Source organism: Lactuca saligna, chromosome 6, assembly GCF_052625555.1.
Source record: "Lactuca saligna cultivar CGN05327 chromosome 6, ASM5262555v1, whole genome shotgun sequence".
NCBI lineage: Eukaryota > Viridiplantae > Streptophyta > Magnoliopsida > Asterales > Asteraceae > Lactuca > Lactuca saligna.
Window position 1 is genome coordinate 107,871,585 of NC_136422.1, and position 11,718 is coordinate 107,883,302.

Here is an 11,718-nt window from a genome sequence, read left to right on the forward strand (position 1 = left end):
ACCCATTGTGCTCATTTCAAATTTAGTCTCCATCAACTTTCTGAATTCAGCGGTTAAGCTAGGATTCGTGGAGCCGCAGATGATGTCATCGACATAAATCTGAACAATCATCAAATGTTCGCCTTCCTTCTTTCGAAAGACGGTTGGGTTAACCAAACCTTGTTTAAACTTTGACATTTTTAGAAAGCGAGTAAGTGTTTCATACCAGGCTCTTGGTGCTTGCTTTAGCCCATAGACAGCTTTATCCAGTATATAGCAATGATCCGGGTACTTTTCATTCACAAAACCAGTTGGTTGCTCAACATAGACAGTTTCTTCTAATTCTCCATTCAAGAATGCACATTTGACATCCATTTGGAAAACTTCAAAGTTCTTGTGAGCGGCATACGCTAAAAATTCGAACAAACTCTAACTTTGCCACAGGAGCAAAAGTTTCTTCATAATCAATCCCTTCTTCTTGACAATATCCTTTTACAACCAACCGAGCCTTGTTACAAATGACATTACCTTCTTTGTCCAGCTTATTCCTAAACACCCATTTCAAGCCAACAGCAGAGGCATCTTTGTCCAGCTTATTCCTAAACACCCATTTCGGCTCTATTTTGGAGATAAAAGAGTTAAACATACAAAATTCCACTTTAGAGAATAATGCTGTTTGTTTCGCCTTCAGTTGAGATCTAGTAAGAACACTTTCAGAGGATTCACCAATAATTTGCTCTTTGGGATGGTCTTTTGTTCGTTTTAATAGCGGAGGATAGCTTCGATCATATTCTGGATTTAGTTCTGCTTCAAATTCAACTTCAACATCTGACTTATCCCCTTCACCTTCATCAGTAGAACTATCACTTGTTTTCTCCTTCTCCCCCTCGACTGGTGAAGTGAAGCCTTTGTCTTCAGCAGAATCGGCAGTGGGTATCTCCCCCTCGATTGGACTATCACATGTTGATTTCAGTTCAGTTGTTTGAGTATCAGTTGAACTATTAGATATTGTGGTAGAATTGTGATTCTCCCCCTCAACAGGAACTCCAGATGGTTTGCAAGTGGTAGAGTTCTCCCCTTGGAACGTTGAATTGGTGTGTGAAGTACTAGGTGATGATTTTGGAGTAGGTGTTTCGGTTTCCATTGATTTGGCAGCATCGTCTATTACTTTCTTCAGATTATCTACCTTGTTGTCTGCTGCTGTTGCCTCCGAATGTATTGCCTTTTCTGGTTCATCAAATAACCGAATGTATTCATCAAACAGATTGGATATTGGAACCAAGACCTGTCCAGATTCTGGAAATATGTCTCCTAAAGCATCATCTGTTCTTTGAACCTTCTTCATGTAATTGTCGTCATAAGTGACATAATAAGTCTCTTCTATTATTTTGGAATGCTTGTTCAACACCCGGTATGCTTTTAATGATAGAGAGTAATCCAGAAAGATCCCCTCATCGACTTTAACATCAAACTTATTTCGGTTTTCTTTAGAATTAAAGATAAAGCATCTGGAATCGAAAATGTGGAAAAACTTGACGTTTGGTTTCCGATTGTTTAAGATCTCATAAGGAGTTATCGTGAATCTCTTGTTGAGCAAGGACCGATTCTGAGTATAACAGGCAGCTGCAATGGAATCAGCCCAAAAGTATAGAGGTAGAGAGGCATAACTCAGCATGGTTCTAGCTGCTTCACACAATGATCGGTTTTGTCTTTCAATAATCCCATTTTGCTATGATGTATAAGGGGCCGAAAAATTGTGTGTTATCCCCTTATCAGCCAGAAAGTCTTCGAAATCCTTGTTTTTGAATTCCAGCCCATTGTCACTTCTAATGTTTCTCACTGTCTTCTTTAATTGAACTTCCACTTCCTTGATGAACATCTTCAGCTTGGGAGTTGCATCTGATTTCTGTTTAAGAAAGAAAACCCACATGAAGCGTGAAAAATCATCTACAATAACTATAATTTATTTACTTCCACTGATACTTTCTATAGAAGAAGGTCCACACAAATCGATATGTAACAGTTCAAGTGCATCCACTATCTTGGTATTAATGCGTGTAGGGTGGCTTTTTCTGTTCTGCTTACCCATTTCACATGCTGCACATAAATGCTCCTTATCGAACTTGAGAAGAGGAAGACCTCGAACGTGATCACCAATCACTAATTTGTTGATATCTTTGAAGTTTAGGTGAGATAGACGCCGATGCCAAATCCAACTTTCATCAGTGTTTGCCTTTGATAGCAAACAGATAGCTAGTGTCCCTCGAATAGGATTAAGATTCAAAGGATACATTTCTCCTTTTCGTGCAGATTGCAGCAGAACTTTCTTGGTTTGTTTTTCTATTATCTCAGATCCTGCATCATCAAATGATACCTTCAAGCTTGTACCCACAACTAATTGCGAGACACTGATAAGGTTGTGCTGCAATCCCTCTACATAAGCCACCTTTCTGATAGAGAAGTCTCCATTAGTTATCATTCCATATCCTTTGATTGTTCCATAGGAGTTGTTTCCAAACTTCACAGAACCACCATCCTTTAGAGACCGAAACTCCCTTAATTCCTCCTTTCTTCCTATCATGTGACGCGAGCAGCCACTGTCTATATACCATGTGTCGTCAAACTGCTCGTCACTGATTACCTGCAAATTAAAGCAGATTTAGGAACCCAAAGTTTCTTGGGTCCTGGTGAGTTTTTCACAGAGAAAGGAATAACAATAGAAGCATCAACTAGATAAGTTCGTTTAACAAGAGTTGTTTCATATTTTCTTTTGATGGTAAACACCTTGATTTTTGTTTTATCTTCTTTAAATCTTAATGTATCTTCATTAGATGGTTTAGTGTTTTTCGTTTGATTCTTAGGTTTAGGGGAGGATCTCTTATTTTCATTATGAGATACCAGTTTTCCTTTTCCTCTAATGTCCTTAGAGGAATTTGTTTCATCTTGGAACCTGGAGGATCCATGTCTAGAATTGGGACCGAAACTGGTTTTAGGACCGAATCTGGATTGAGAACCGAATCTGGGTTTAGGACTGAACTTTGGTCGAGGACCGAAACTGGATTGATGACCGAAATTGGGTTCAGAACCGAGCTTGACTTTCGGTTTTGGGATTTGGAATAATAGGAATTAGGACTGAAATCTTCCTTTGACTTTTCCTTTCCTTTATCCATGGATTCTTTCCTAGGAGGCTCATAGTTAGGATTTTCAGAATTCCAATGTGTTTTCCGTTCATTCAGATTCGAGGCATATCTTTGATTTCTGAGTCTTTTCTCTTCAGCTAGCTCCTTCTAAGATTTGTGAACATTAAAGTTGGCCTTTGGTTTCTCCTTCTGAGTTGCATTTGTCTTATCTTCCATTATGGTTTCGGTGTTTTCCTTAGTTTGAACTTCTGGTGCTTCTTGTCTCTTGAGTGGACCTTTCGGTTCTTTCCTCTCGATTGGAACATCAGGTTGCATTAATGGTTTTTTAGGAACATCTTTAGTTCCGCTTGTGCTGGGAATATCGATACTGGAAGGATTATTGATGGGTTGTGGTATATATCATCCTTTGACTCTCCATGTGGTTTTCTCAGACAGACCCACAGTTTCATCTTCATTGTCAATGGGAGCAGACCATAAATAGTCTTCACATCCTTCAGCGTTATCCTCGTCAACTATTATCCTTAATTCTGCTGTTTGTCTTTGAGTGACTCCAGTCACAGCATAAACTTGGTTTGGTACGGTCTATACCTTCTGATTGACCAAGGCCTTTTCTTTGAGTTTCGGTTTTTGTTCCTTTGACAGACGAGCAAACTCAACTGAATTTTCTGAAATAAGAGGTTTTTCGCTCTTGGTTTCACTTTTCACAAACTTAGAACAATCAAAAACATCCTCTACTGAGATTTCACTCATTTCACTCTCCGTTTCAAATTCAGAAGAATTATCTGTGTTTATTTTATTATCCTTGATAATTTTGGCATTTGATTTATTGAATGTTTGTATAGTTTCAGTTTTAATTTCCAGCCTATCATTTTCATCTAAGATATCTTTTAACATACTTTTATGTTCCTTAGAATCGATGAAAGTTTCTATCTTATCTAAACCTAGCCTATATGACATGGATGTTTCTTCAGAGGATACTTCTGATTCACACTCAGCTATAACATCATCTTCCTTAAATTCAAGAAAGGGCAAAATCATTTTTTGTATTTTCTTTCCAATTTCACAATTAAGATGTAATTGAGCAATATTAGTATAAAGACGCTTAGCAATTAAACAGGAAACATTTCTTTGTTTTAACAATTTCAAATTGTCTCTTTGCAAATAAATACTGTCATCATTAGCCCTAACTAACTTTGCTTCCTTCTGCTCAATCCAAATCCTTCTCTCCTCACTTTTTGAAGATACCCTGCCGAGTTGGTCAGTTAGATTAGAGTTTTCTAAGCGGGTTTGCATGAGGCTACTACTTAGCTTGTAAAATTTAAAGTTTAGTTCATTTAATTCTTCTAGATATTCAGTTTTGGGAATTTTAAGAGATTCAAGGATAGAATATACCTTTTTGATCAATCGATCGCAGTCGTTGATCTTCTCACTCACCGGCTTGGTTGCAAAAGACTTGTTTTCAGTCAAGTTCGGTTCTGTGTCTGCACTTTCGGTTGATGGACCAGTAGTGACGATAAAGCATTTTCCACCAGAACCTTCATTCTTTGCCACAAACGCCTTTCCATGAGTGGGTCTTCTAATCTCTTCGTCTTCAGACTCTGTTGACCAGACTTCAACACCACCAAACTCATCTTCCCCTGCATTTTTTTGTACAATTAGAGCATTCATCGAGCCGTTGGAAGCCTTTTTCTTCTTGACTTCTTCATGTTTACACATGTAATACGCTTCATCATCTTCACCCTCTCTCTTCTCAACCATCTTTCTTAACATGCAATCTTTGGTAAAGTGGTTCTTGCCGTGACAGTAGTTGCAGTCGTATCCAGAGTCTCCTGCAAGTTTGTTTTCCTTTTTCTCTTCCACCTTTTGAGAAGAGACTTTTAGTTCCTCTTTTGCTTTCTCAGAACTATAACTTCCCTGCCAATTTTGGTTCTTATTGGTGGGAAATTTTCTTCTTGCGAATTTCTTTGGATTTGTTATAATTAAAGCATACTCCTCATTTGTAGGATCACATTCTGACATGTCTGATTCTTCTTCTTCCTCAATAGCACTTTTTCCTTTAGAGACAAGAGCCATCGATCCCATGCCAGAGACCATTTTTGCCTCCTTAGTTACAACACTTTAATGTGACTTTAGTATCCCAACTAGTTTCACCAGTGAGTAGGATTTGAACTGTTCATGCGCCTTCACAGTGGAAACCACAGCCATCCATTTTGGTCTGAGCCCGTTCATGAATGTAACTTTCTGTTCGATCAGCTTCCTCTCAATTACATGCTTGATCATCTTACTTAAAAGATGATTGAACCGATCAAAGGTCTAAATGAGCTTCTCTTCAGGTTTCTGTTCAAAAAATCCAAATTCTGACAGCAACATAGTTTGAATGGAGTGTTCCAGATCTTCATCAGTTGAGTAGAGTTCCTTCATCCTATCCCAGATCTCCTTAGCAGTTGTGCATGAGCCTACAAGCCTAAAGGTGTCAGATTGTAAGTCGAATCTTATCATTCGCATGGCTTTAACATTACACAGGATCTTGTCCTTCTCATCTTGTGGCATCTTCTGAACATATGTCACCAACTTGTTGTAATCTTTCTGTGTCTTAAAGATCGTGTTTGTTTTTGAATGCACAAACGGTCCAAGAATGATAGCTTCCCAGATGAGATAGCCATTATCTTCAGATCCAACCACGTAATCTTCAAAGTGATGAGCCCATACTTCGTAGTCTTGAGTGTAGAGTATGGGAACTCTAGTTGTAGATCCGATGTTGTTTGAGATGTTAATTGGGTTTGTATGCGTATCGTCGTGAGACATGGTGAGCTAATAGAATCTTACCTGTAAACTTGAGATTAGGGTTTTATCAAAAACTGAGTAGTCGTCGTTAAGAAGACGATGACTTCGATAAAAGCGGAAACCCTAAATATTTTTGAATACAGAAGTAAAGTGTATTGATCACACAATCTCCTTCTCTGATACCAATTGTTAGAACAAAGTTATATCAGGATCGTTGATTCTAAGCAAAATATAAATAAAAATGTAATTAAGAACACAAGTATTGCACTGAATATATCGAATGATTAATGCAAATATACCCCAGAAGAGCTCGTTAAAGAACTTCAATCTGTAGAGGTATATTAGGATTACAAGAATCAACGTAATCGACTATTCTCTATATTATACGCATACATGCATGAATATATTTATACTAAAACCCTAACAACTTATCTATATAAAAGGAAACTATTCTAGATAAATACGGATGGACAAGCCCAATCCGATTACAAAACAAAAAGCCCAAGACGCAACACTAAAATACTTAACACTTTCTTTGCCTAAAGGAGTTGATGACTTTGCAGTTTATAGCGATGCATCTGGAGTTAGGTTAGATTGTGTTCTGACCCAAAGGGATAAAGTGATCGCGTATGCATCAAGGTAATTGAAGGGACATGAAAAGAACTACCCCACTCATGATCTGGAGTTGGCAGCGGTAGTATTTGCCTTGAAGATATGCATGCATTATCTTTATGGCACAAAGTGTAAACTTTTCACTGATCATAAGAGTCTCCAATATCTCTTTAATCAGAAGGAATTGAACATGATGCAATGATGCTGGCTAAAGTTACTCAAGGACTACGACTATGAAGTACTTTACCACCCTGGTAAAGCAAATGTGGTTGCTGATGCTCTCAGTTGGAAGGTAAACCTTGAAAAGAAAAGGCCAAGATTGTTGAGAATTGAAGTGGTCTCTACAACTGTGGAAAGTATAAAGAAAGCTCAAGAGGAAGCTTTAAAGAAAAATGACCGAAAGGAAGAATGTTTGGGCAAAACGTTAGTGTTCGGTACAAACAACCAAGGGCTGATGGTATTTCAAGATAGAATTGGGGTACCTAAGACGGGCGGTGTAAGAGATCTTCTGATGGAAGAAGCTCACAAGACCATGTACTCGATTCATCCCGGCAGTACAAAAATGTATAGGGATTTAAAACCCTATTATTGGTGGCCGACGATGAAGCTCGATGTTGCTAAGTACGTGGTCGACGATGAAGCTCGATGTTGCTAAGTATGTGGCCGAGTGTGTAACTTGTGCTAGGGTTAAGGCACAACATCAGAAACCATATGAGAGTTTAGAACCTTTACCCGTACCCATGGGTATATGGGAAGACGTCACCATGGATTTTTTGATTAAACTGCCCAGAACGAGGAACTGTCACGACATGATTTGGGAGGTCGTTGATCGCTTCACTAAGAGTGCGCATTTCGTAGCAGCCAAAGAGAAATCGTCTATGGATAAACTTGCGAATTCTTACGTGAAGGAAATTATGAGGCTTCACGGTGTTCCGCTAACGATTGTATCCGATCGTGATAGCCGTTTTACTTCAAGGTTTTGGAGGAGTCTACAAGAGGAATTGGGTAATAAGTTGTGTTTGAGTACAGCTTACCATCCGCAAACCGATGGTCAGAGCGAACGAATGATTCAAACATTGGAGGATATGCTGAGAGCTTGTACCCTAGAATTCCAAGGTAACTGGGATGAACACTTACCTCTAGTAGAATTCTCCTATAATAATAGTTTCCACTCAAGCATTAAGATGGCACCCTATCATGCTTTGTATGGGGAAAAGTGTTGAATGCCATCATGTTGGCTGGAAGCTGGGGAAAAGTAGTTTATGGGACCTGAAATAGTCCATCAAACTGTCGAAAAGTTGAAAGTGATAAGAGAAAGAATGTTAGCTGCTCAAGATCGACAAAAGAGTTATGCTGGCAAGAAAAGACGAACGATAACCTTTGAAGTTGGGGATTCGGTTTTACTTAAAGTCTCACCGTGGAAGGGACTTATAAGATTTGGGAAACGAGGAAAGTTGAGTCCAAGGTTTATTGGACCGTTCAAAGTTCTTCAGAAGATCGGGAATCAAGCTTACAAGCTAGAGCTACCGGAAGAACTGGAGGGTATTCATAACACCTTTCATGTGTGTTACTTGAGAAAGTTCACGGGAGATGTGCCCGACATAATTCTGATTTCTGATTTAAGGCTGGATGAAAACAAGAGGTTGATCAAAGAACCTGAGGCAATCGTTGACCGTAAGACTATGAAGTTGCGATGCAAGATGGTTGATTTAGTGCTTATACGTTGGAAACATACGAATGGACCAAATCTCTCTTGGGAAACAGAGAGTGACATGATGAGTCGCTACACACAGTTGTTTGGTGATATGTGATTCCGGAGACGGAATAATCCTAAGGGGGAGAGAATTGTAGCACTCGTGTTTCTAGCCTAGGTATTTATAATGAGTTGATAATCTGGGTTAACCTTTGTAACTCATTTTGAAGAAATGAAAAGGAATTATGTGAATATTATGTGAATTATGTGTTTTATGCTTAATTATTAGGGTTTATTTAATTAAGAATAAAAATAAGCGTCAAAATTAAACTTTGAGATAAGCCCAGTATCTTTAGACAAACTTGTAGTGTTCGAAACAAGGATTTCGGGGATATAAAGAATACCAAAATCCGAGTTATAACGAAGAAGTTATGACATGTCGAAGTTTCGCGACAAAACTAGCACGGCGCTGAATGTCGTAAAAAGTGAGTTTTCGATAAACTACTTTTTTAGCCTTAGAAATCTAAACGAAAGTCGTAGTATTCATTAAACCGAGAAGTTCGATAAAAAAATGCCCAAATCTGACTTCGTATGAGGAAGTTATGATTTTTCGAAGTTTCAGCTTAGCAGTAGACAGCTAAAAACTCGAATTTTAGATCGAGTAGTTTTTAGCCGACACAACCTAAATGAAATTTGAAGGTCCTGTCATTAGGAGCACAACGGTAAAAATTCTGACGAAAACGGACGTCGTATGAAGAAGTTATGAATTTTTAACGGATTTCCTGTCCCGATCTGTTAAAAATAATAATATAAAATTTAAAGTCAAAGTTAACCGACGAAGTCCTAACGAAAGTTGTAGAGCGTATTTTTTGCTATGCGTGCATATAATGATCGTCAAAAACGGAGCTCGTAGGCGAAAGTTATGGATTTTAGATGTTTTTGCACAAAAACCGAGAAAATTCGCATATGTGGCTTCGGCCACGTCACCCTCGCAGCAGGCTAGCCTCGCATGCGAGACTGCCGCGTGTCACCCCGTGTCCTCTTCTGATTCGACCAAAGGGAGGCCCAATCCGAAGCTCGCATCCGGACCGAGCCTCGCACCACCCTAGCTCCGAACCTCGCACCGCCTAGCTCCGAGCCTCGCACCTAACTCCGAACCTCGCATGTGCTGAAGTAGACCACGGTCCAATCAGGAGCCACCAGTGAGACCTTCGTATACGCAGCCATGTGCGAGCCCACGTGCGAGCAGGTGCTGCGAACACTTGGATCTGCGACGCGTGTCTTCTTTCTGACCCTCCGATCAGAAGCCTCGCCCCTATAAATAGGAGGGTGCGAGACCTCCCGGGTAACTTTGAAAATTTGTCAATTTTAACCCCTAAACAATTATTTTCTTCATCTTAACATCACACAAAGCCCCGATATCGATTGTAAAGCCCGGAATACTCCACGAAGCGACCGAGAAGCCCGTAAAATGTATCTTTTCGGTTTCGAAGCCCGACCTTTTGCAGAGCCCGGTTTCTCAATAAACCTCCCGGTTTTATTAGAGACCATCGTTTTAGGAAACGAATTGCTGCCTGATTTTCACCAAAATGTATGAGTGTGTAGTTAATTTCGATTTACACATAGATATGAAGTATTTACCTCGAAATACATGTTATGTGTAAAATGCTAATTGTTTATTTGAGGTAACTGTTGAATTGATGTTTTATACAAGTTTTAAACTGTATATGATTTTGATCTACAAAATATGTTGGGTAGAACATGGGTAGATGAAATATTTGATGTTTGTTAAAATGTTGAGAGGCCTCGATGTTGTTGTTGTTGTTGTAGTCATCTAGCGAAGTATAGATGACGACCACGGACTTTCTGGATAGTCCAGTGGAACACTAGCAGGTTCGCAACTTGTAGGTGTTGATAAATTAAATGTTCATTGGCGTACTTCATTTCCCTCATGGTTGCCTTAAGGACATGTATGGCTTAGGAAACCCCTTAGCAGTAGTGTCCATCCTGATGATATTCCTTAGGCTAGGTACCTTGTGATAGGTGTTTAGGGACGTAAAGTGAGGACAACGGGAATGGGTAATCAGGGTTATTGTTGATTGGTGAACTTAATAAGTATATTATTATTGAGGGTTGAAAATCCTATATGCTCACCAGGCTCCCAAGCCTGACCCACTCAGTTTTATGATTACAGGTAGTGGACCCCGTGCATAGTTGGAGGATGATGAGAGATTTTCGGATTATAGGCCAGTAGTTGTAAATAACTATTGAAAGGCTTATAATGTCTTGTTTATGCTTTTGATCTGTATGGGAACATGACATCCCGAGGTTTTGATATGAAATGAAAGTATACATTTCTTAAAGAAGGTTTTGATAAACTTTTATCATATTTTGTTTGGGGACCAATTCCACAACATCTTTTAAAATGATTTCTTTGATTTTATTTTAAAAAGCATAAATTAAATCGGTCTTTTCTGGCCGAGAAAAATGGGGATGTCACAGTTGGTATCAGAGCATTAGTTTAAGCGAACTAAGAAATTGTAAAATTTCTAGACTTGAACTTAGAATGCTAAGTGATGATTGTGAGATGAGTGTCTACCATATTTTAGAGACGAGCACTAGTTTATTTTAGGGAAGACACCTAAAATGCCCTTATGTGCTAAATGCTATGTGTTTGCCATGTGTGCCATCATTTGTTCGGATCTATGGTTTGTTGCCGACCGGATCTGGAGACTTTATGTGTGTAGGATTCTAAGCGTATGATTACGAGAATAGAATTAACATGTAAAGGTTTCGGAGTGATAAGGGAATTGACATGTCTAACAAGAATAAAGAGCTAAATTCACCTTATTCAGTATATAGATTGTAATGGCAAGAACTCGAAGTGGAGCTGGAAATGCAAACAGAAACCAACAACCTCAACCTCAAGTGGTGGAACAGGTGCCTATAGTAGGAGCTGCACCCGAACCCAGCACCATGGCTGGAGTACGAACTATGATTCAGACCATGTTGGCTGAACAGTGGGAGGAATTGAGGCAAATGTTGCTGAACGACAGGGATGAACCTTCAGTTCCTGTTGAACAACGTGAACTAAATGACGATCGATCCGAAGAAGGGAACAATAGCAGATCGGTTAGTCATAGTGAACCACTTGTGGTTGGGAGAAATAACCACGAGGGTAGAGTGGAGAGAAATGTGTGCAAGTATAACGACTTTACGATTGGCAAGCCATCGACTTTCAATGGAAAAGAAGATCCTGTCGGAGTAATGAACTGTATCTTGGAAATGGAGTTGGCTTTCATGACTTGTGATTCCCAAGGCAAGTTACAAACTACCTTTGTAGTACGTCAGTTCAGGGGTAGTGCTGCTCGTTGGTGGAACACTTTGCGGAAAATCCTAAGCCCTAATGCGCCACTGCAATTAACATGGGCAGATTTCTTAGTGCACTTCAAGCGCAAGTATTGCTCGGCCCAAAACGTACTTGAGTTAGAAAACCAAATTCTAAAGTTG